Raw genomic sequence first — 22,762 nt, 5'->3', positions numbered from 1 at the left:
AAGATCTAGCTAGCAGTCTCCCTTCTACAGAAGGGTAAGGAATTAAATGTTTGTAGAAGCATGGGAATCTGGAAAGCATTCTCCCCTACGGTATGAATCATGTAATTCATAACAGTTAGTAGGCAAAGTGAGTTTTGCCCACAAATCATGAAGACACTGTAAAATTTCCAGAGATCATGAATTCAAACCCTATTTTATGACCACACCTGCCTCCCTTTCTAGCTCAGCGCACCAGGCACTCTCAACACCTCTGGTCTGCGACCCCAGTCCCCCCATTGACAATTCTGCTCTCTTCACGTTGCTTGGCTTCTCCTGTTTTCATGTCATTCTATTATGGCCAATGCGTCAGCTGCTCTTCCTCGTTAATCCTAAACTCCTAAAGTTACTTATTTCTCTGTCCTTCAGAACCTCCTCTCTGAGAAAAATCTCAGCTAAGGAGAAATGCAACTGCCTATCTTCTCCACGTCTGTGCCTTGGTTTTGAGCTGTCTTGGGAGCAGCAAAATTATATCTGCTTTTGCTTTAGAAGAACTTATAATGTTCCAATCTTTGGATGCCCTTTAAATAGGCAAGTCTCAGTGAAGTCAGGTTACAGTGCCTGAATAGCTTTACCCTCCTGATCCAACAGCACATACACACAAGGATGGAAGATAGTACAGGATATGTGAGTACTTGTTAAGCCCCTCCCTTCACTGCAGTGGGCAAGTGGTCGTCCAGGCAGTGATTAGCTCACTTGGTGGACAGCCAACAACAAAACAGTACCACCTACCCACTGTACTAGCTAGGTCTCCCTCCAGTCTGGGGAAGCTGTCTCATTCTTTTGGGGGTAGGGAGAAATTTTATGTACAGAAAATAAAAGCATCAAAGTGGAGTTTTCATTAGGTTTTAGTCAGAAGGTAGAATAAACAGGTGGACCTATTTCTGAAAATTTTATTTTGGGAATTTTCATACGATAATCTTTTCCACAATAACCAATGAAAAACTTCTAGTGCTTTCCTGTGGTTGATGGGTTTTATTTCTTTGGCAAACATGAACTCTAGTGAGGGCAGCTAAATAGAAAACTTTATGCAAGGAACTTAGCATCCTGGCCTATTTTGTGCTAACCTAATTTTCTGTGAACTTTGTAGCAAATGAAGCTCTCTGTGTGACAGGTTCCTTTTTTAGATTCCAAAACCAGCAGCTACGTTGTTAAATTTTATGGTTCCATGAATTTTGGAATCAGCCTCAGCAATTTTTCATGCTTTCCATGCCCCCCTAAGGGAAAGTGGGCAGCCATTAGAAAGTAGCCATGGAAAACTTTCTTTTACCCATTAACTAAGTGCTTCTGGAGAAAAAAAATCACCCTGTGGAGCAGATTTCTTTCACTACAAACTTATGGATACTCACTTCACCTGGGCCCACAACACTCCCTGTCAGTCATCCTCTGTTTCCCAACTCACCTCTTTCTCTTCTCAACAATAATTTTTCAAACCTTCCCTATTATTTTCACACCCCTTGCCACTTTTCCACTATCAAAACTCCAGTTGCTTCAATTCTCTATTCACTCTTAGAAAGACTGTCTTTGCATAAAAAATAGAAGCCATCTGAGGCCGGGCGCGGTGGCTCAAGCCTGTAATCCCAGCACTTTGGGAGGCCGAGACGGGCGGATCACAAGGTCAGGAGATCAAGACCATCCTGGCTAACACGGTGAAACCCCGTCTCTACTAAAAAATACAAAAAAACTAGCCAGGCGAGGTGGCGGGCGCCTGTAGTCCCAGCTACTCGGGAGGCTGAGGCAGGAGAATGGCGTAAACCCGGGAGGTGGAGCTTGCAGTGAGCTGAGATCCGGCCACTGCACTCCAGCCTGGGTGACAGAGCGAGACTCCGTCTCAAAAAAAAAGAAAAGAAAAGAAAATAGAAGCCATCTGAAAGGTATTCCTTCCATTCCTACCACAATTACACACAGCTACTCTAATCCAGACCCAACTCTTCCCCCTTTCTTTCTATTACCATAGAGGTCTCCCTGTTCTGTTTAAAGCTTACCTCTCTGTGGTAGGCACCTGGAAGATGATGGTTCCCAGCGTTCCCCACTTCTTAGTTCTTCATGCCCTTGTGTAATCCCCTCCTCTTGAAGAAGGTTGGACATGGTGACTTGCTCTTAATAAATAGAATACAGAAAAGTGATAGAATGTCACTTCCAAAGTTAGGTTACCAAAAGATTGTGACTCCTGTCTTGGGCATCCTCTAGGTCTCTCTCACTCTCTCATGCACCCTGGAAGAAGCTAGCTCTATTGTGAGTTGTCCTATAGAGAGTTTCGTGTGCCACGGGAGGCATCTGGCTGACAGCCAGCAAGGAACTACCCAACAGTCTGTGAGGCATTGAATGCTGACAACAACCATGTGAGCAAACTCAGAGGCAGGTCCTCCCACTATGTGAGTCTCGACAGATTAGACCACAACCCAAGCAAGTAGCCTGATGGCAACCTCTTGAGAGCCCTTGAGCCAGATGCACCCAGTGAAACTAAACCCTGGTTTCTAACCCATGAGAACTGTTGAGAATAATAAATGTTTGCTGTTTCATGCAGCTACATTTTTGTGTAATTTCTAGCAATACATAAATAATACAACCTTCATCTATCCTCTGTATCCTTCTCACCTGCTTTTCTCTTTCCCACATCTTCAAATCTTCTCTGTACCCATTCCTTCTAATTAGTAGTTAAACATGGGGGTCAGGGGCAATCTATCTAAAAGAAGGAAATCTTCAATTCTAATTCCTCTTTTAGCTACTGCTACTTTTCTCCCCACCTCTTTAGAGCCAAACTTAAGTTATCCACATTTACTGTCTCCATTTCCCTTCCATTAGAATGACCTATAGGGCTTGTTAAGCCACAGATTTCTGGGCTTCTCCTTCAGAGTTTTTAATACAGAATTTTTCAAGTGAGGTCTGAGAATTTGCATTCCAAACCATGGCCTGAGAATTTGCATTCTAACCTGTTTCCAGATGGTACTGGCTCTGCTGGTCTGTTGATCACACTTTGAGAATTGCTGCTCTACACTTGTTAGAAATGTAGCCTCTCAGGTCTCATATGAGTTCTACCAAATTAGAATCTACATTTTAACAAAATCATCAGGTTATTTGGATGAACACTAGAGTTCGAGAAGCACTCAGATGGCCTTATGTGTCATTCAATTCCAAATTCATTCCATGAAAACAGCTTTTATGCTATAGCTGTCATTCACCTTTTACCTTTCAAACTGGTTTAAAACAAAAGAGCTAAATCATGTATGTGCCCCTACTCTTTGTCTCATCAACTGATCCTTCTCTGGATTGGAATTTTCTTCTTGAATACACATAAAGTCTAACAACAAATACATGGTGCTTTAGATAAGACAAACTACAATGCTACATCTAAACTAAAAGTGGTTTGTATTCTGCCTGCCAAGTTTTTCAATTTGTTCTTTAGGCTTTTCATAGGGTGCCTTTTTGAGGTTATTGCCCCCTACCTTTTCAATTTTACTCCAAGCTGAAACACAGCCTCTCATTTTCCTAAAGCAGGACCTGGTTATAACTTTACCAAAGACTTGGGGTTCATGGAATGGAAACACATGCAAAAAAAGCAGCCAGTGGATACGAGTGCTTCACGGGTTCATAAGCCACACTTTTCCCAAGGATGTTCGGACCTCTCTATTTCTTGATGTGTTGCTAAGATGCAGCTTACCTGCCTTGCTCTTGACCTCTGCCTTCTACCTCGTGTTATGCCTTCTTCCAAACTCCTGCCTACCCAGAACACAAACCCCTATCTCATCTGAGTACCAGACTGGGAAAAATCTAGTTTTCCCTCCTTGCCCCAGTCTGAAGCCTACCCCAGCCAACAATGTATCATCATTTGCAGTTTAATTCCTTGGAGTCCTTAAAACACTCCAATCTACAAGAGATTTTGGCTTTATCTTTGTATAGTTTAAAAAGTTCACTAGGCTGGGCGCAGTGGCTTATGCCTGTAATCCCAGCACTTTGGGAGACTGAAGCGGACAGCTAATGAAGTCAGGAGTTTGAGACCAGCCTGGCCAACATGGTGAAACCCCGTCTCTACTAAAAATACAAAAAAGTAGCTGGGCATGGTGGTGCGTGCCTGTAAACCCAGCTACTCAGGAAGCTGAGGCAGAAGAATCGCTTGAACCCGGGAGGCAGAGGTTGCAGTGAGTCAAGATTGCACCATTGCGCTCCAGCCTGGGTGACAGAGCAAGACTCTGTCTCGAAAAAAAAAAAAAAAAAAAAGAGTTCACTAAAAGTTTCCAGTTACCACCCTTTCACCCCTCAAAAAAGATTTATCTGACTTCAAAGGCACTTAGTCAAAGAGATAAATGCTTCAAGATTTCAAAAAAGTTAGAATTCTACTGCAGGATCCAGCAATTACACTTCTGGGTATAGCCATATAAATTGAAATCAATTTGCTGAAGAGATAGCTGCACTACTATGTTCACTGCAGTATATTCACAGTAGCCAAGATATAGAATCAACCTGTGTCCATCAATGGATGAATGGATTAAAAATGTAGTGTGTATGTGTACATATATATGTGTGTGTGTATATACACTTTATATATGTATAGATGCTCTCTTTCTCTCTCTCTCTACACACACACACACACACACACACACACACACACACACACACACACACACACAAATGGGTTACAATTCAGCCATAAAGAAGAAGGAAATTCTGTCATTTGTGACAACATGGATGAATCTGGAGACAGTGTGCTAAATGAAATAAGCCAGGCACAGAAAGATAAATACCACATCATCTCACTTATATGTGGAATCTAAAAAAAGCCTGACTCATAGAAATAGAGAGTAGAGTGGTAGCTACCAGAGGCTGGAGTGGGCAGGGTTTGTGGGGGGCTGGGGAGAGAGGGAATGAAGAGTTCTTGATCAAAGGGTACAAAGTTTCAGTTAGAGAGGAGAAATACGTTTTTGAGATCTATTGAACTGAAGAGTGACTACAGTCAATAATAATGTATTATATATTTCAAAATAGGTAAGAGAATAAATTTCAAAGGACTCACCACAAAAATAATGATTGAGGTAATGGATATGTTAGTTAGCTAGACTTAATGATTCCACATTGTATACATATATTAAAACATTGCATTGTGCCCCATAAATATATACAATTATGATTTTTCAGTTAAAATAATAATACTAATTATTATTATTATTCAAAAATAATTCTACTACAGATAGAGCACTTTTTCCATATAAATTAGTTTTATTAGCTCATTCAGGCAATAGATCTTGCTGTCAGAAGTTCATACATGTGATGGCTGTATTTAAAAACAATACTAACAGTTACTTGTGTATGCTTTCTGTATGGGTACAAAGAATTATTCAGGCACATCAAGTATAATTTTTAACTCCTGATTTCTTTTTGTCAGCAATCTTTCAAAAATCTTCTGTTTCTTGACATAAGTTTGGTGAATTAAACTGGAACAAATTCATTTAATTAGATGGTGCTGGAACAACTAGATGTTCATATGAGAAAAAAATGAACCTCTGAAATTTACACCTCAAACATGCACAAAAAATAATTTGACATGGATTATAGGCCTAAACATAAAACTGTAAAGCTTCTAGAATAAATCGTAGACAAACATCTTTGCAACCTTGGGGTAGGCAAAGATTTCTTAAGGAAAATACAGCAAGCACTAACACTCCCCTCCCAGCCACACACACACACATTAGTAAAATAGACGTCATCAAAATTTAAAACTTTCAAAAGACACAGTTAAAAGAAGGAAGATGAGCCACAGGCTGCAAGAGTATGTTTGCAAGACACATATCTGACCAAATACTTGCACACGGAATATATAAGTAATACGTACAACTTAATGATGTTTTAATAAACACAATTTTAAAAATAGGCAAAAGATTTGAACAGACACCTCACAAAAAAAGATGCATAAATGGCCAATAAGCATTTGAAAAATACTCAATGTTAAATTCTCATAAAAACACAGTTTTAAGCCACAATGAGTGGGTTTTAACCCACAAAACCCACTAGAATGGCTAAAACTAAGGAGAATAAAACTCCACGTTTTCATGTTACTTCTCATATATTGAACTATAAAATAATTTAGCTACCCTGGAAAATTATTTGGCAGTTTCTTGTAAAGTTAAACATTCACTTACCACCCAATTGTGGAATTCAGAAATTCCACTCCTAAGTATATACCCGAGTCAAATGAAATGATGACTACACAAAGATCTACATGCAAATATTCACAGCAGCTTTATTCCTAATAGCCACCACTGGAACCAGCCCAGGTATCCATCACCAGGATAATGGATAAACAAACTGCAATATAGTCATACAATGGAATGCAGCTGAGCAATAAAAAGGAACTAACTACTGATATACCCAACAAGGATAAATCTCAGAAGCATTGTGCTGCGTGAAAGAAGTTGGATTCAAAACACTACATGTGTGATTTTTACTGCATACATGAACTTCATGTCAGAAGTTCAAGAACAAGTAATCCAGGATTTAAAAAGGTACAACACACCCAAATACAGGAGGATAGTTGATATAACCAACAGAGATGTCAATTGTCACCTTGTTTATGATGGTAGAGAAGGGGATATGATAGTCTGCACAGCACATGCTCATAAACTCCCAAAGTATGGTGTGAATTTGGCCAGACAAATTATACTGCAGCACAGTGAAACGGCCCACTGAAAATGTCTTCAGCACTTCACTCCTTGCCACCCAATTCTATGAATTCATCACCACCCAACTCAGATGTCATTTCCTCCATGAAGTTTTTATTCTCTCTTATAGCTAACACAGTTTTAAATTATTTTCTGAACTACTGAAGCACTTTTATTCTTCCAAACTCTAGTTCTCATGATACAATGGCTGAAAATATATTTGCAGCTTCTTTTCTGAAATATCATATATATATATATATTTTTTTTTTTTTTTTTTTTTTTTTGAGACGGAGTCTCGCTCTGTCATCCAGGCTGGAGTGCGGTGGCCGGATCTCAGCTCACTGCAAGCTCCGCCTCCCGGGTTCACGCCATTCTCCTGCCTCAGCCTCCCGAGTAGCTGGGACTACAGGCACCCGCCACCTCGCCCGGCTAGTTTTTTTTTTGTATTTTTTAGTAGAGACGGGGTTTCACCGTGTTAGCCAGGATGGTCTCGATCTCCTGACCTCGTGATCCGCCCGTCTCGGCCTCCCAAAGTGCTGGGATTACAGGCGTGAGCCACCGCGCCCGGCCAATATCATATATTTTTTATAGTGTGAGCCACACAGGGTTAGGCACACAGAAGGTATTTGAATGCCTAAATAAATATTTGAATTTCAAAAATGTTTAATCTCATATAATGTGGATCTCCTTCCCCTGAACTCAGAGCATACACATGATAAGATAAATAATTTAAATTTTTCCAAATAGATCTTGCCTTGGCCAAAAAGAATAATTGGAAAAGTTGGATAATACCCTAACTTTTTTTAAAAAAACTATACTTTAAGTTCTAGGGTACATGTTCACAATGTGCAGGTTTGTTACATAGGTATACATGTGCCATGTTGGTTTGCTGCACCCATCAACTCATCATTTACATTAGGTATTTCTCCTAATGCTATCCTTCCCCCAGTACCCCACCCCTTGACATGCCCCAGCATGTGATGTTCTCCGCCCTGTGTCCATGTGTTCTCATTATTCAACTCCCACCTATGAGTGAGAACATGTGGTGTTTGGTTTTCTGTCCTTGTGATAGTGTGCTGAGAAAGATGGTTTCCAGCTTCATCCATGTCCCTGAAAAGGATATGAACTCATCCTTTTTTATGGCTGCATAGTGTTCGATGGTGTATATGTGTCACATTTTCTTAATCCGGTCTATCATTGATGGACATTTGGGTTGATTCCAAGTCTTCGCTATTGTGAATAATGCTGCAATAGACATGCGTGTGCATGTGTCTTTATAGTAGCATGATTTATAGTCCTTTGAGTATATACCCAGTAATGGGATCGCTGGGTCAAGGATTTCTAGTTCTAGATCCTTGAGGAATCGCCACACTGTCTTCCACAATAACTGAACAAATTTACACTCCCACCAACAGTGTAAAAGTGTTCCTACTTCTCCACATCCTCTCCAGCATCTGTTGTTTCCTGACTTTTTAATGATTGCCATTCTAACTGGCATGAGATGGTATCTCATTGTGGCTTTAATTTACATTTCTCTGATGACCAGTGATGATGAGTATTTTTTCATATGTCTGTTGCCTGCATAAATGTCATCTTTTGAGAAGTATCTGTTCATATCCTTTGCCCACTTTTTGATGGGGTTGTTTTTTTCTTGTAAATTTGTTTAAGTTCTTTGTAGATTCTGGATATTAGCCTTTATCAGATGGATAGATTGCAAGAATTTTCTCCCATTCTGTAGGTTGCCTGTTCGCTCTGATGATAATTTCTTTTGCTGTGCAGAAGCTGTTTAGTTTAATTAGATCCCATTTGTCTATTTTGGCTTTTGTTGCCATTGCTTTTAGTGTTATAGTCACGAAATCTTTGCCCATGCCTATGTCCTGAATGGTATTGCCTAGATTTTCTTCTAGAGTTTTTATGGTGTTAGGTCTTACATTTAAGTCTTTAATCCATCTTGAGTTAAATTTTGTGTATGGTGTAAGGAAGGGATGCAGTTTCAACTTTCTACATATGGCCAGCCAGTTTTCCCAGCACCATTTATTAAATAGGGAATCCTTTCCCCACTTCTTGTTTTTGTCAGATTTGTCAAAAATCAAATGGTTGTAGATGTGTGGTGTTATTTCTCAGGCCTTTGTTCTATTCCATTACTCTATATATCTGTTTTGGTACCAGTACCATGCTGTTTTTGTTACTGTAGGCTTGTAGTATAGTTTGAAGTCAGGTAATGTGATGCCTCCAGCTTTGCTCTTTTTGCTTAGGATTGTCTTGGCTATGTGGGCTCTTTTTTGGTTCTATATGAACTTTAAAGTAGTTTTTTTCCAATTCTGTGAAGAAAGTCAGTAGTAGCATGATGGGGATAGCATTGAATCTATAAATTACCTTGGGCAGTATGGCCATTTTCACAATATTGATTCTTCCTATCCATGAGCATGGAATGTTCTTCCATTGGTTTGTGTCCCCTTTTATTTCATTGAGCAATGGTTTGTAGTTCTCCTTGAAAAGGTCCTTCACATCCCTTGTAAGTTGGATTCCTAGGCATTTTATTTTCTTTGTAGTAATTGCGAATGGGCGTTCACTCATGATTTGGATCTCAGTTTGCCTATTATTGATGTATAGGAATGCTTGTGATTTTTGCACATTGATTTTGTATCCTGAGACTTTGCTGAAGTTGCTTATCAGCTTAAGGAGATTTTGGGCTGAGATGGTGGGGTTTTCTAAATATACAATCATGTCATCTGCAAACAGAGACAATTTGACTTCCTCTTTTCCTAATTGAATACACTTTATTTCTTTCTCTTGCCTGATTGCCCTAGCCAGAACTTCCAAGAGTACATTGAATAGGAGTGGTGAGAGAGGGCATCCTTGTCTTGTGCTGGTTTTCAAAGGGAATGTTTCCAGTTTTTGCCCATTCAGTATGATATTGGCTGTGGGTTTGTCATCAACAGCTCTTATTATTTTGAAATATGTTCCATCAATACCTAGTTTCTTGAGAGTTTTTAGCATGAAGTGCTGTTGAATTTTGTCAAAGGCCTTTTCTGCATCTATTGAGATAATCATGTGGTTTTTGTCGTTGCTTCTGTTTATGTGATGTATTATGTTTATTAATTTGCATATGTTGAACCAGCCTTGCATCCCAGGAATGACGCCAACTTGATTGTGGTGGATAAGCTTTTTGATGTGCTGCTGGATTCAGTTTGCCAATATTGTATTGAAGATTTTCACATTGATTTCATCAAGGATATTGGCCTAAAGTCCTCTTTTTTTGTTGTGTCTCTGCAGGCTTTGGTATCAGGATGACGCTGGCCTCATAAAATGAGTTAGGGAGGATACCCTCTTTTTCTATTAACTGGAATCGTTTCAAAAGGAATAGTACCAGCTCTTCTGTGTACCTCTGGTAGAATTCGGCTGTGAATCCGTCTGGTCCTGAACTTTTGTTTGTTTGTTTGTTTGGTAGGCTGTTAATTATTGCCTCAATTTCATAACCTGTTATTGGTCTATTGAGAGATTCAACTTCTTCCTGATTTAGTGTTGTGAGGGTGTGTGTGTCCAGGAATTTATCCATTTCTTCTAGATTTTCTAGTTTATTTGCATAGAGGTGTTTATAGTATTCTCTGATGGTAGTTTGTATTTCTGTGGGATCAGTGGTGATATCCCCTTTATCATTTTTTATTGTGTGTATTAGATTCTTCTCTCTTTTCTTCTTTATTAGTCTTGCTAGCGGTCTATCTATTTTGTGGATCTTTTCAAAAAACGAGCTCCTGGATTCATGGATTTTTTTTCAAGGGTTTTTTGTATCTCTATCCCCTTCAGGTCTGCTCTGATCTTAGTTGTTTCTTGCCTTCTGCTAGCCTTTGAATTTGTTTGCTCTTGTTTCTCTAGTTCTTTTAATTGTGGTGTTAGGGTGTTGATTTTAGATCTTTTCTGCGTTCTCTTGTGGGCATTTAGTGCTAGAAATTTCCATCTACATACTGCTTTAAATGTGTCCCAGAGATTCTGATACATTGTGTCTTTGTTCTCATTGGTTTCAAAGAACATCTTTATTTCTTCCTTTATTTCATTATTTACCCAGTAGTCATTCAAGAGCAAGTTGTTCAGTTTTCATATAGTTGTGCGATTTTGAGTGAGTTTATGAATCCTGAGTTCTAATTTGATTGCACTGTGGTCTGAGAGACAGTTTCTTGTGATTTCTGTTCTTTCATATTTGCTCAGGAGTATTTTGCTTCCAATTATGTGGTCAATTTTACAGTAAGTGCAATGTGGTGCTGGGAATGTATATTCTGTTGATTTGAGGTATAGGGTTCTTTAGATGTCTATTAGGTATGCTTGGTCCAGAGCTGACTTCAAGTCCTGGATATCCTTATTAACCTTCTGTCTCATTGATCTGTCTAATATTGACAGTGGGGTGTTAAGTCTCCCATTATTATTGTGTGGGATTCTAAGTCTCATTGTAGGTCTCTAAGTACTTGCTTTATGAATCTGGGGGCTCCTGTACTGGGTGCATATATATTTAGGATAGTTAGCTCTTCCTGTTGAATAGACTCTTTTACCATTATGTAATGGTCTTCTTTGTCTCTTTTGATCTTTGTTGGTTTAAAGTCTGTTTTATCAGAGACTAGGATTGGAACCCCTGCATTTTTTTTTTTCATTTGCTTAGTAGATCTTCCTCCATCCCTTGATTTTGAGCCTATGTGAGTCTTTGCACATGGGATGGCTCTCCTGAATACAGCACACCTGTAGGTCTTTACTCTTTATCCAATTTGCCAGTCTGTGTCTCTTAATTGGGGCATTTAGCCCATTTACATTTAAGGTTAATATTGTTATGTTTGAATTTAATCCTGTCATTACAATGTTAGCTGGTTATTTTGCCCATTAATTGATGTAGTTTCTTCATAGCATCAATGGTCTTTACAATGGGTATGTTTTCGCAGTACCTGGTACCAGTGGTTCCTTTCCATGTTTAGTTCTTCCTTCAGGAGCTCTTGTAAGGCAGGCCTGGCGGTGATAAAATCTCTCAGCATTTGCTTGTCTCTAAAGGATTTTATTTCTTCTTCACTTATGAAGCTTAGTTTGGCTGGATATGAGATTCTGGGTTGAAAATCCTTTTCTTTAAGAATGTTGAATATTGGCCCCCACTCTCTTCTGGCTTGTAGTGTTTCTGCAATGAGATCTGCTGTTAGCTGATGGGCTTTCCTTTGTGGGTTACCCGACCTTTCTCTCTGGCTGCCCTTAACATTTTTTCCTTCATTTCAACCTTGGTAAATCTGACAATTATGTGTCTTGGGGTTACTCTTCTTGAGGAGAATCTTTGTGGTATTCTCTGTATTTCCTGGATTTTTTTTTATTATACTTTAAGTTCTAGGGTACATGTGCACAACGTGCAGGTTTGTTACATATGTATACATGTGCCATGTTGATGTGCTTCACCCATTAACTCATCATCTACATTAGGTATATCTCCTAATGCTATCCCTCCCCGCTTGTATTTCCTGAATTTGAATGTTGGCCTACCTTGCTAGGTTAGGGAAGTTCTCCTGGATAATATCCTGAAGCGTGTTTTCTAACTTGGTTCCATTCTTCCCGTCACTTTCCAGAACACCTATCAAACCTATATTTGGTCTTTTCACATAGTCCCACAATTCTTGGAGACTTTGTTCGTTTCTTTTCACTCTTTTTTCTCTAATCTTGTCTTCTCCCTTTATTTCATTAATTTGATCTTCCATCACTGATATTCTTTCTTCCACTTGATCGAATTGGCTATTGAAACTTGTGTATGCATCACGAATTTCTTGTGCTGTGGTTTTCAGTTCCATCAGATCATTTAAGATCTTCTCTACACTGTTTATTCTAGTTAGCCATTTGTCTAACCTTTTTTCAAGGTTCTTAGCTTCCCTGAAATGGATTAGAACATGCTCCTTTAGTTCGGAGAGGTTTGTTATTACCGACCTTCTGAAGCCTACTTCTGTCAAGTCATCAAACTCATTCTCCATCCAGTTTTGTTCCCTTGCTGGTGAGGAGCTGTGATCCTTTGGAGGAGAAGAGGAGCTATGGTTTTTGGAATTTTCTGCTTTTCTGCTCTGGTTTCTCCCCATCTTTGTGTTTTTATCTACCTTTGGTCTTTGATGTTCGTGACCTACAGATGGGGTTTTGATGTGGATGTCCTTTGTGTTGATGCTGATGCTATTCCTTTCTGTTTGTTAGTTTTCCTTCTAACAGGCCCCTTGGCTGTAGGTCTGTTGGAGTTTGCTGGAGGTCCACTCCAGACCCTGTTTGCCTGGGTATCAACAGCAGAGGTTGCAGAACAGTAAATACTGCTGCCTGATCCTTCCTGTGGAAGCTTCGTCCCAGAGGGGTGCCCATCTGTTTGAGTGTCTGTTGGCTCTTACTGGGAGGTATCTCCCTGTCAGGCTACATGGGGGTTAGGGACCCGCTTGAGGAGGCAGTCTGTCCATTCTCAGAGCTTGAACACCGTGCTGAGAGAACCACTGCTCTCTTCAGAGCTATCAGACAGGGAAGTTTAAGTCTGCAGAAACTGTTTATTGCCTTTTGTTCTGCTATGCCCTAACCCCAGAGGTGGAATCTAGGGAGGCAGTAGGCCTTGCTTAAACTGTGGTGTGTTCTGCCCATTTTGAGCTTCCTGACAACTTTGTTTACACTGAGCTATTCAAGCTTCAGCAATGGCAGATGCCCCTCCCCATGTCACGCTGCAGTATCACAGGTTGATCTCAGATTACTGCGCTAGCAGTGAGCAAGGCTCCATGGGTGTGGGACCTGCTGAACCAGGCAAGGGAGGGTATTTTCTGGTCTGCCAGTTGGTAAGACCATGGGAAAAGTGCAGTATTTAGTCAGAAGTGTACTGTTTCTTCAGGTACAGTCTGTCTCAGATTCCCTTGGCTGGGAAAGGGAAATCCCCCGACCCCTTGCACTTCCTGGGTGAGTTGATGCTCTGCCCTGCTTCAGCTCATCCTCCATGGGCTGCACCTACTATCCAACCAGTCCCAGTGAGATGAACCAGGTACCTCAGTTGGAAATGCAGAAATCACCCATCTTCTGTGTCAGTCTCACTGAGAGCTGCAGACTGGAGCTGTTCCTATTTGGCCATCTTGGAAACGACCGATAATACCCTAACTTTTAACCTTTTATGGTTAAAAAATATTGTTCTCATAATCAAGTCATTTTATACATGACAACCAATATACCAGAGAAAGTTTGACAAAATAAAACAAAAGATTTTACTATCAAATCTTTACCATTTTACTATCAAAAGATCAAGAGACTGGTTTGATGAAAGGTATCTATTTTCAACAGGTCTCTCTATCTTTGAAGGAAAGTTAAAAAAGACAGTTCTATATTTCAAATTATTTGGAGTAGTGACAAACATTTCATACTTTTATTGAAAAGGTTAATTACATGGTTTTGTGTGATGTAAGAGCTTTTAATACATACTAGGGACAAACATTTAAAAAGTATATTTTAGAGGCCAGGCATGGTGGCTCTTGCCTGTAATCCCAGCACTTTGGGAGGCTGAGGCAGGCAGATCATGAGGTCAGGAGATCGAGACCATCCTGGCTAACACGGTGAAACCCCATCTCTACTAAAAATACAAAAAATTAGCTGGGCGTGGTGGCGGGCACCTGTAGTCACAGCAACTCAGGAGGCTGAGGCAGGAGAATGGCGTGAACCCAGGAGGCAGAGCTTGCAGTGAGCCAAGATGGCGCCAGTGAGCCTGGGCGACAGAGTGAGACTTCATCTCAAAAAAAAAAAAGAAAAAAGAAAAAAGAAAAAAGTATATTTTAATTTTCAGGTGTGTTTAGTTGTTACATTCTGTACTTTATTACTGAGGCTCTCATCAATTAGTTCTGTACTATAATGACATTAATAGAAATAATGTTCATAACTGATGATTCATTACACTGGAGGTACAAACCCTCTTGCTTGAATTTATTGTTTTTCCCTGTTTTGAATATTAGCCAATGTCCATTCTTATTAAATGAATGTATCTCAAGGCCCTACCAAATAAGTACATATAAAAAGTAGGAAAAAATACAATATTAAACAATCTACAATACCTTAAACATAATACACATCAGACATAAGGTAGGTAGTTACAGATTTTACCAAATTAAAAACCACCAGAGGGCAGCTCAATATAATAGTGATGAAATACTTAAAACAGTATGGTAGGTATAGTATTTTGAAGTAATTATACGTTAGGTATTATAGAGGATAGAGAGTGAAAAGAGACACATTTAATAAAATACTTAAAATACTTATATTTGTATTAATACATGTTTTTTAGTTGGCCTTCAAATGTAAATACATATTTTAATTTTGCCTCTTTTTTTTTTTTTTGGCAGCAGCAAAATTGGCCAGGAGGCAAGCAACCTGGCTAATATTAAATTTTATTTTATTTTATTTTAAGTTATTGTAGAGAGAGGGTCTTGCTATGTTGACCAGGTTGGCCTTGAACTCCTGGCCTCAAGCGATCCTCCTGCTTCTGCCTCCTGAAGTGCTAGGATTACAGGCACAAGCCACCATGCCCAGCCACAGTATTAAATTTTTTAAAATGTGATCTTGGATCCTTAGAGACTATTATGAATACCTCTATACACACAGACTAGAAAATCTAGAGGAAATGGACACATTCCTGGAAACACATAACCTCCTAAGATTGAATTAGGGAGAAACTGAAACCCTGACCAGACCAATATCAAGTTCCAATACTGAATTAGCAATAAAAACTTATGAAACAAAAAAGCCCCACACCAGATGGATTCACAGCTAAATTCGACTGGTCATATGAAGAAGAGCTGGTGCCAATTCTACTGAAACTATTCCCAAAAAATGAGGAGAAGGAACTCCCCCCTGACTCATTCTATGAAGGCAGCATCACCCTAAACCAAAACTTGGAAAAGACACAATAAAGAAAGAAAACTATAGGCCCATATCCCTGATGAACATAGACACAAAATCTTCAACAAAATACTAGCAAACTGAATCCAGTAGCACATCAAAAGTTAATTACTTCACTATGATCAAGTAGGCATTCCTGATATTCAAGGTTGGTTCAACATTCACAAATCAATAAATGTGATTCACCACATAAACAGAACTAAAGACAAAAACCACGCTGGGTACAGTGGCTCACACCTGTAATCCCAGCCTTTGGGAGGCCGAGGTGGGCAGATTGCCTGAGCTCAGGAGTTTGAGACCAGCCTGGGCAATATGGCAAAACTCTATCTCTACTGAATTTTTTTAAAAAGCCAGGCATGATGGTTAATGCCTGTGGTCCCAGCTACTTGGGAGGCTGACGTGGGAGGATCATTTGAACCTGGAAGGCAGAGGTTGTGGTGAGCCAATATTACACCATTGCACTCCAGCCTGGGTGCAAGATCCTGTCCCCCCAAAAAAAGGAAAAAGAAAAAACCATATGATTATCTCAATAGACATGGAAAAAGCTTTTGATAAATCCTATATCCCCTCGTTATAAAAGAAAAAATACCCCAAAAAACTAGGGATCAAAGAAACATACCATCTATGACAAACTCACAGCCAATATTCTATTGGATGGGCAAAAGCTGGAAGCATTCCCCTTGTGAACTGGAACAAGACAAGGCTGCCCTCTCACCACTCCTATTTAACATAGTGCTGAAAAGTCCTAGCCAGAGCAATCAGGCAAGAGAAAGAAATAAAAGGTATCCAAATAGGAAAAGAAGAACTCATATTAACTCTCTTCACTGACAATATAATTCTGTACCTAGAAAATCCTAAAGATTCCACCAAAATGCTCCTAGAACTGATAAATGACTTCAGTAAAGTTCCAGGATACAAAATCAACATACAAAAATCAGTAGAATTTCTATACATCAATAATGTTCAAGCTAAGCTCCAAATCAAGAATGCAATCCCATTTACAAGAGCCACACACACAAAATAAAATACCTAGGAATACATCTAACAAGGACGTGAAAGATCTCTTCAAAGAGAACTACAAAACATTGTTGAAGGAAATCATAGATGACACAAACTAATGGAAAAACATTCCATGCTCATGGATTGGAAGAATCAGTATCATGAAAATGGCCATACTGCCCAAAGCAATCTATAGGTTCAATGCTATTCCTATCAAACTACAAATGTCATTTTTCATAGAATTAGAAAAAACTATTCTTAAATTCACGTGAACCAAAAAAGAGCTTGAATATCTAAAGCAATCTTAAGGGAAAGAAACAAAGCCAGTGGCATCACACTACCCAACTTTAAATTATGCTATAAAGCTACAATAACCAAAACATAATGGCACTGGTATAAAAACAGACACACAGACCAGTGGAACAAAATAGAAAATCCAGAGATAAAGCCACACACCTACAACCACCTGATCTTTGACAAAGTCAACAAAAATAAACAATGGGGAAAGAATCCCCCTGTTCAATATATGGTGCTGGGATTGCTGGCTAGCCATATGACGAAAAACGAAACTGGACCCTTACCTTTCACTATATTATAAAAAATAACTCAAGATGGATTAAAGATTTAATTGTAAGACCTCAAACTATAGGAATCCTAGGAGAAAGCCTAGGAAATACCATCCTGGACATTGACCTTGGGAAATAATTTATGACCAAGTTCTTAAAAGCAATTGCAACAAAAATTGATAAGTGGGACTTAATTAAACTAAAGAGCTTCTGCACAGAAAAATAGAAAAACAAACCAACAATCATCAGAGTAAAAAGACAACCTACAGAGTGGGAGAAAATATTTGCACACTATGCATTTGACAAAAGCCTAATATCCATAATCATAATGTGTAAGGAACTTACACAATTCAACAAGCGAAAAACAAATAACCCCATTAAAAAGTGGGCAAAAGATATGAATAGACACTTCTCAAAAGAAGATATACAAGCAGCCAACAAACGTATGAAAAAATGCCCAACATTTTTCATCAGCATTAATCATCAGCAAAACGCAAATCAAAATGCAAATCAAAACCACAACAATCAGAATGGCTGTTATTAAAAAGTCAAAAAACAACAAATGCTTGCAAGGCTGTGGAGAAAGGGGAATGCTTATACACTGTTGGTGGGAATGTAAATTATTTCAGCCACTGTGGAAAGCAGTTTGGAGATTTCTCGAAGAACTTAAAACAGAACTACCATTCAACCCATTACTGAGTCTATATCCAAAGGAAAATAAATCATTCTACCAGATAGGCACATGCATTCTTATGTTCATTGCAGCATTATTACAGTAGCAAGACAAGGAATCAATCTAGATGCCCATCAGTGATGGAATGGATAAAGAAAATGTGTTGCATATACACATGGAATATTATACAGCCGTAAAAAGAATGAAATCATGTCCTCTGCAGCAACATGGATGCAGCTGGAAGCCATTATCCTAAGCAAATTAATTCCAGAACAGAAAACCAAATATTGCATGTTCTCACTTATAAGTTGGAGCTAAACACTGGGTACACATGGATGCAAAGATGGTAGCAGTAGACACTGGGGACTACTAGAGGTGGGAGGGAAGGGACAAGGGTTCAAAGACTATTGGATACTAAGCTCACTATCTGGGTGGTGGGATCAATCATACCACAAACCTCAGCATCACACAATATAGCCATGTAACAAACCTGCACATGTGTCACCTGAATCTAAAATAAAATTTGATATTATTAAAAAGTAAAAATGTGATCTTGGATTTTCCCTAATTTGTGGTGGTCAGTGCTCCTCTTGTGAGAAGGAATTAGCAGCACTAACTTGTTTCTAATTTAGTGAAATACAAATAAAAATTAGAATGATAATGATAATCCTTTTTAAAGTACTTTTCAAAATGCACAATAACTTGATTTATTTGTTCATTTGTTCTTTGTCCCTTTTTCTAGTTTGAAAGCTCCGTGAGGTCAAGAGCATTTACTTCAGGGAGCTTGCCAAACACCATAACTAGAGTTGACTTTCAATAAGTATTTGTTAACTCCATTAAGTAATTAACTGTAAATTCTTAAGGGAGTAACGCTTCTAGAGATTATTCTGTGTTTTCACGTAGTCAGCAGTAATACCTTCCATGGACCCATCCATCTATCTACTCACCCACCCATCCATCTACCCATCCATCTATTCAGCCAGCCATCAACCCGTTCATACTTTAGATCACCGCTCCTTCCATCCCTAAAGACCTAACACCTAAGGACAATCTTTAGAAAGGGATCCTTTCTTATTGGTAATTAAAAAGAAAGTTCTTCATGAAGGAATTCCCAATTCAAAGACTTTCCTTCCAGATCATATAAAGTTGCTTGAATAGGTTTCACAACAATAATGGCCCAATTTTCAAAATATGAACAGTCTTCCTCATCTCCTCTCCTTGGCCACTTCAATGGTGAAAGAGTACATTAGGGTTCATTATGCTCCATTTCCCTCCCTAAAGCCCTGGTTTTTGGTTAGAAACTACTTTTTGACAAAGTAAAAGACGAAGTCCTTCCTCTTCCACAAAATTTACATTATTTGTCTTGTAATATGACCAGAGGTTTTGAAGAAAATTCATTGCCATTCCTGTAACTTCTTAATTGTAAGTATGACCCCTAAGATTTTCTACCTATCATGATCTCATTCATAAGCCCCACGGCTTCAACTATCACTTTTATATTGAAGCCTCTGTGTTAGACTGTTTTCACTTTGTATAGCAGAATACCTGAGACTGGGTAATTTACAAAGAACAGGGATTTATTTCTTAAAGTTCTAGAGATTGTGAAGTTCAAGATCAAGGGGCTGGCATCTGTTGAAGGCCTTCTTGCTGTGTCATCTGGCAGAGGGCAGAAGGGCAAAAGAACACATACATGCCAGAGAAGAAGGGGGCTGAACTCGGTTTTTAAATCAGGATCCCAATCCTGAGATAACAAATTCAAAAAAGAAAAACAAAGAAGGAGAGAGTGAGTGGAGAGGAAGGGAGGTAAAAAACAAAACAAAACAAAAACAAGTTCACTCCAATGACATCGATCCATTTATGAGGGCAGAGCCCTCATTACCTAATGACCTCTTTAAGATCTCATCTCTCAACAACGTTGGATTGGGGATTAGGTTTACAGCACATGAACTTGAGAGGACACATTCAAACCACAGCACCTGCCAAATATGTACCTTGACCCCTGACTGCTTCCCCAAACTTCAGAGTTTTGTACCCACCTGGATGACCCACAGCCACCATCCACACACAGTGGGAGGGCAAGGAAAGGAAAGAAGATGTAAGAGAAAGAAGAAAGAGAGGAGAGAGAAAAGAGAGATTGGCTGTTTTTGTAGATTACTCCCCACCTTCCCTTCTGAGAACAGACTTCCAGAGAGTTTTCAGTATCTGTCAACAGCAGGGTCATGGGGCCCTTCCATCCAGAATTCCGGGAGGAGAATGCCATGTAGAGCCTCAAGACAGCATGGGGCAGTCTAGGTATAGTTTTATTGTCTCATTTTTAGGCAGAAACAGAGGCTGGAGAAGATACCCCACTCTCCAGTACCTCAAAGTCTGCATGAGGCAGAGAGAAGATACAAAAGTTCCATATCCTGGGGATTGGGGCTGCCAAGGATTGAGTCAGTGGTTTGCCAGGAGTCACTGAGGTGGTTGGGGGAGAGTCATCTAGACCTGAGGGCTCCATGGCAGAGGAAGATCAATCCCCACTAGGAGGGCTGAGGTGAGGCAAGTCAAGGGCATGGTGGAGTGATGGGGCAGGAAGGGGGATCAGGGATGGGGACAGATAGGACAACCACAGGGCTTTAACCATGTGTGCCAAGACAAGTGACCAAGAGTCACTTTCCAGACCCTCAAAGAGCACATGCAGTGAAGGTGGGCCAACAAGCCCTCCTCACCTGGGGTCAGTAGGAGCCCCAAGCAAGGACCAGGGGCCAAAGCCCCACAACCAATGGTGTTCTAAAAACTACTCCCTCCTCAGACATCCCAAGAAGTGAGGGAAGGGATGAAATTTTGAGAAATGAGGACAGAGCTCAAACTTTGAAATCATAAAATAGTAAGCCAACTCTGACTGAATATTCATGAAAAGGAGCTCAATTTTATGCTGAAAGTAACTAAGCTAGCTGTAATTGGCATAATTATTTTCACTGTCAAAAATGGGATCTCATAGAAATTGAGCTCAGTTTAGCATAATTAAGTAATATTTCTATAGTTTGGATCTATGACTCTCAAATGATTGGCACCTACACAAAATTTTACTTCAAGATTTCTTACCAAGAAATAAATTTTACAAAAGTTTTCTCTTTTCTCTTTTCTATACATAACACCAAATTTTTATAACTTTGAGATAATATTTAATACTGTTCTCTAGTCAATTTTTTTTCACTTAGCCAAAAGTTGTGAACATTTTCCTAAGTAACCAAATGTTCTTCCTCAATATCATTTTTAATAACAGAATGGTAATTGATCACATGGCTGTTTCATAAGTTAATTAATTTATCCTTTTTTTGTTTTAACTATATTTAGATTGTTTCCTATTTTCTGCTATATGAATAGCAATGAGATAATGAACAACCTATACGTATATATCTTCCAGGGCTCTTAAGATAATTTCTTTTTCTTTGTTTTCTTTTTTGAGACAGAGTCTCGCTCTGTTGCCCAGGCTGGAGTGCAGTGGCGCGATCTCCGCTCACTGCAAGCTCCACCTCCCGGGTTCCCGCCATTCTCCTGCCTCAGCCTCCTGAGTAGCTGGGACTACAGGCGCCCACACCACACCCAGCTAATTTTTTGTATTTTTAGTAGAGATGGGGTTTCACCGTGTTAGCCAGGATGGTCTCCATCTCCTGACCTTGTGATCTGCCCACCTCAGCCTCCCAAAGTGCTGGGATTACAGGCATGAGCCACCGTGCCTGGCCAAGATAATTTATTTAGAGTAAATTCCTTGAAGTGGAGTTTCTGGACCAAACAGTATACATATTCTTAAAGTTTTGATCCATGTGACCAAATTGGCCTTGACAGATGTTATGCTACTTAAAATTCCAACTGAGTGCCTCTTTTCTTACCTCCTCAGCAACAATGGGTATTAGAAGAGTGTTTAATTCTCTTTAAAAAAAAATCTTTTTGGGCTGGGCGCATTGGTTCATGCCAATCCCAGCATATTGGGAGGCCGAGAGAGGTGGACCATTTGAGGTCAGGAGTTGGAGAACAGCCTGGCCAACATGGTGAAACCCTGTGTCTATTAAAAATACAAAAAAGTTAGCTGGGCGTGGTGGCACATGCGGCTGTAATCCCAGCTACTCGGGAGGCCGAGACAAGAGAATTGCTTGAACTCGAGAGGTGGAGGTTGCAGTGAGCACCACTGCACTCCCCTGCGTGGCACAGCAAGACTCTGTCTCAAAAAGAGGAAAAAGAAAAAAAGAAAAAATATTTTTGATTAAAAATTATCTTGTTGGCTGGGCACGGTGGCTCACACCTATAATCCCAGCACTTTCGGTGGTAGAGGCAGGAGGATCGCTTGAACCAAAGAAGGCTGCAGTGAGCTATGATCACACCACTGCATTCTAGCCTGGGTGACAGAGTGAGACCCTGTCTCAGAAAAAAAAAAAAATTATCTTGTTTTAGTTTGTAATTATTTGATTATAGGGAAGTGAGACACTTCTTATTGATGGGTAAATCTCTCTCTCTACCAAGAATATCAATGCTTTACTGCCAGTATTTTTCCCCCCTTGGTATTTTAACAGGTATTGAGCTTCTCTGTGAAGAAGGTAAAGTGACATGGAGGTGTGAAAATGTCAGTGATGACAAAAGCATTAGGGATGTGTGTATGTGTGTGTGTATGTGTGTGTGTGCCCAAATGATTTATGTTTGGAAGAAGTGGTTAATGGACAATGTCCTGTTACCATCTTTAACTTCGTGCAAAGTAAAAAAATTCCTTTTTATTCCTCAAAAGATTAAACATAGTTTAGAATAGGCAAATCCATAAAGGCAGAAAGTAGACTGGGGTTGCTAAAGGTTGTGGGAAGGAGGGAATGGGGAGTGACTGCTAATGGGTATAGGGTTTCATTTTTGGCATGATGAAAATGTTCTGGAATTAGACAGTGGTAATGATTGCACAACTT

At 39.6% G+C, this 22,762-nt stretch overlaps 1 protein-coding gene and 1 long non-coding RNA gene across 3 annotated transcripts in view; one reads left to right on the top strand and one right to left on the bottom strand.

Annotated features, from left to right (window-relative positions):
* CDK14 (cyclin dependent kinase 14) overlaps nt 1-22,762 on the top strand; it is a 727,116-nt gene that overhangs the window by 72,494 nt on the left and 631,860 nt on the right. The gene's annotated exons all lie outside the window — the stretch shown is intronic.
* The window catches only part of LOC114676990 (uncharacterized), a 28,573-nt gene continuing 19,779 nt past the window's right edge, over nt 13,969-22,762 (bottom strand). The window contains exon 4 of the long non-coding RNA XR_013415929.1: nt 13,969-14,433. This is a non-coding gene — a long non-coding RNA (uncharacterized LOC114676990). The remainder of the gene's footprint in view (nt 14,434-22,762) is intronic.

This window comes from Macaca mulatta, chromosome 3, assembly GCF_049350105.2.
Source record: "Macaca mulatta isolate MMU2019108-1 chromosome 3, T2T-MMU8v2.0, whole genome shotgun sequence".
In the NCBI taxonomy this organism is placed as follows: Eukaryota; Metazoa; Chordata; class Mammalia; order Primates; family Cercopithecidae; genus Macaca; species Macaca mulatta.
The sequence above is the reverse complement of the archived record's forward strand: the minus strand, read 5'-3'. Positions and strand labels throughout refer to the sequence as shown.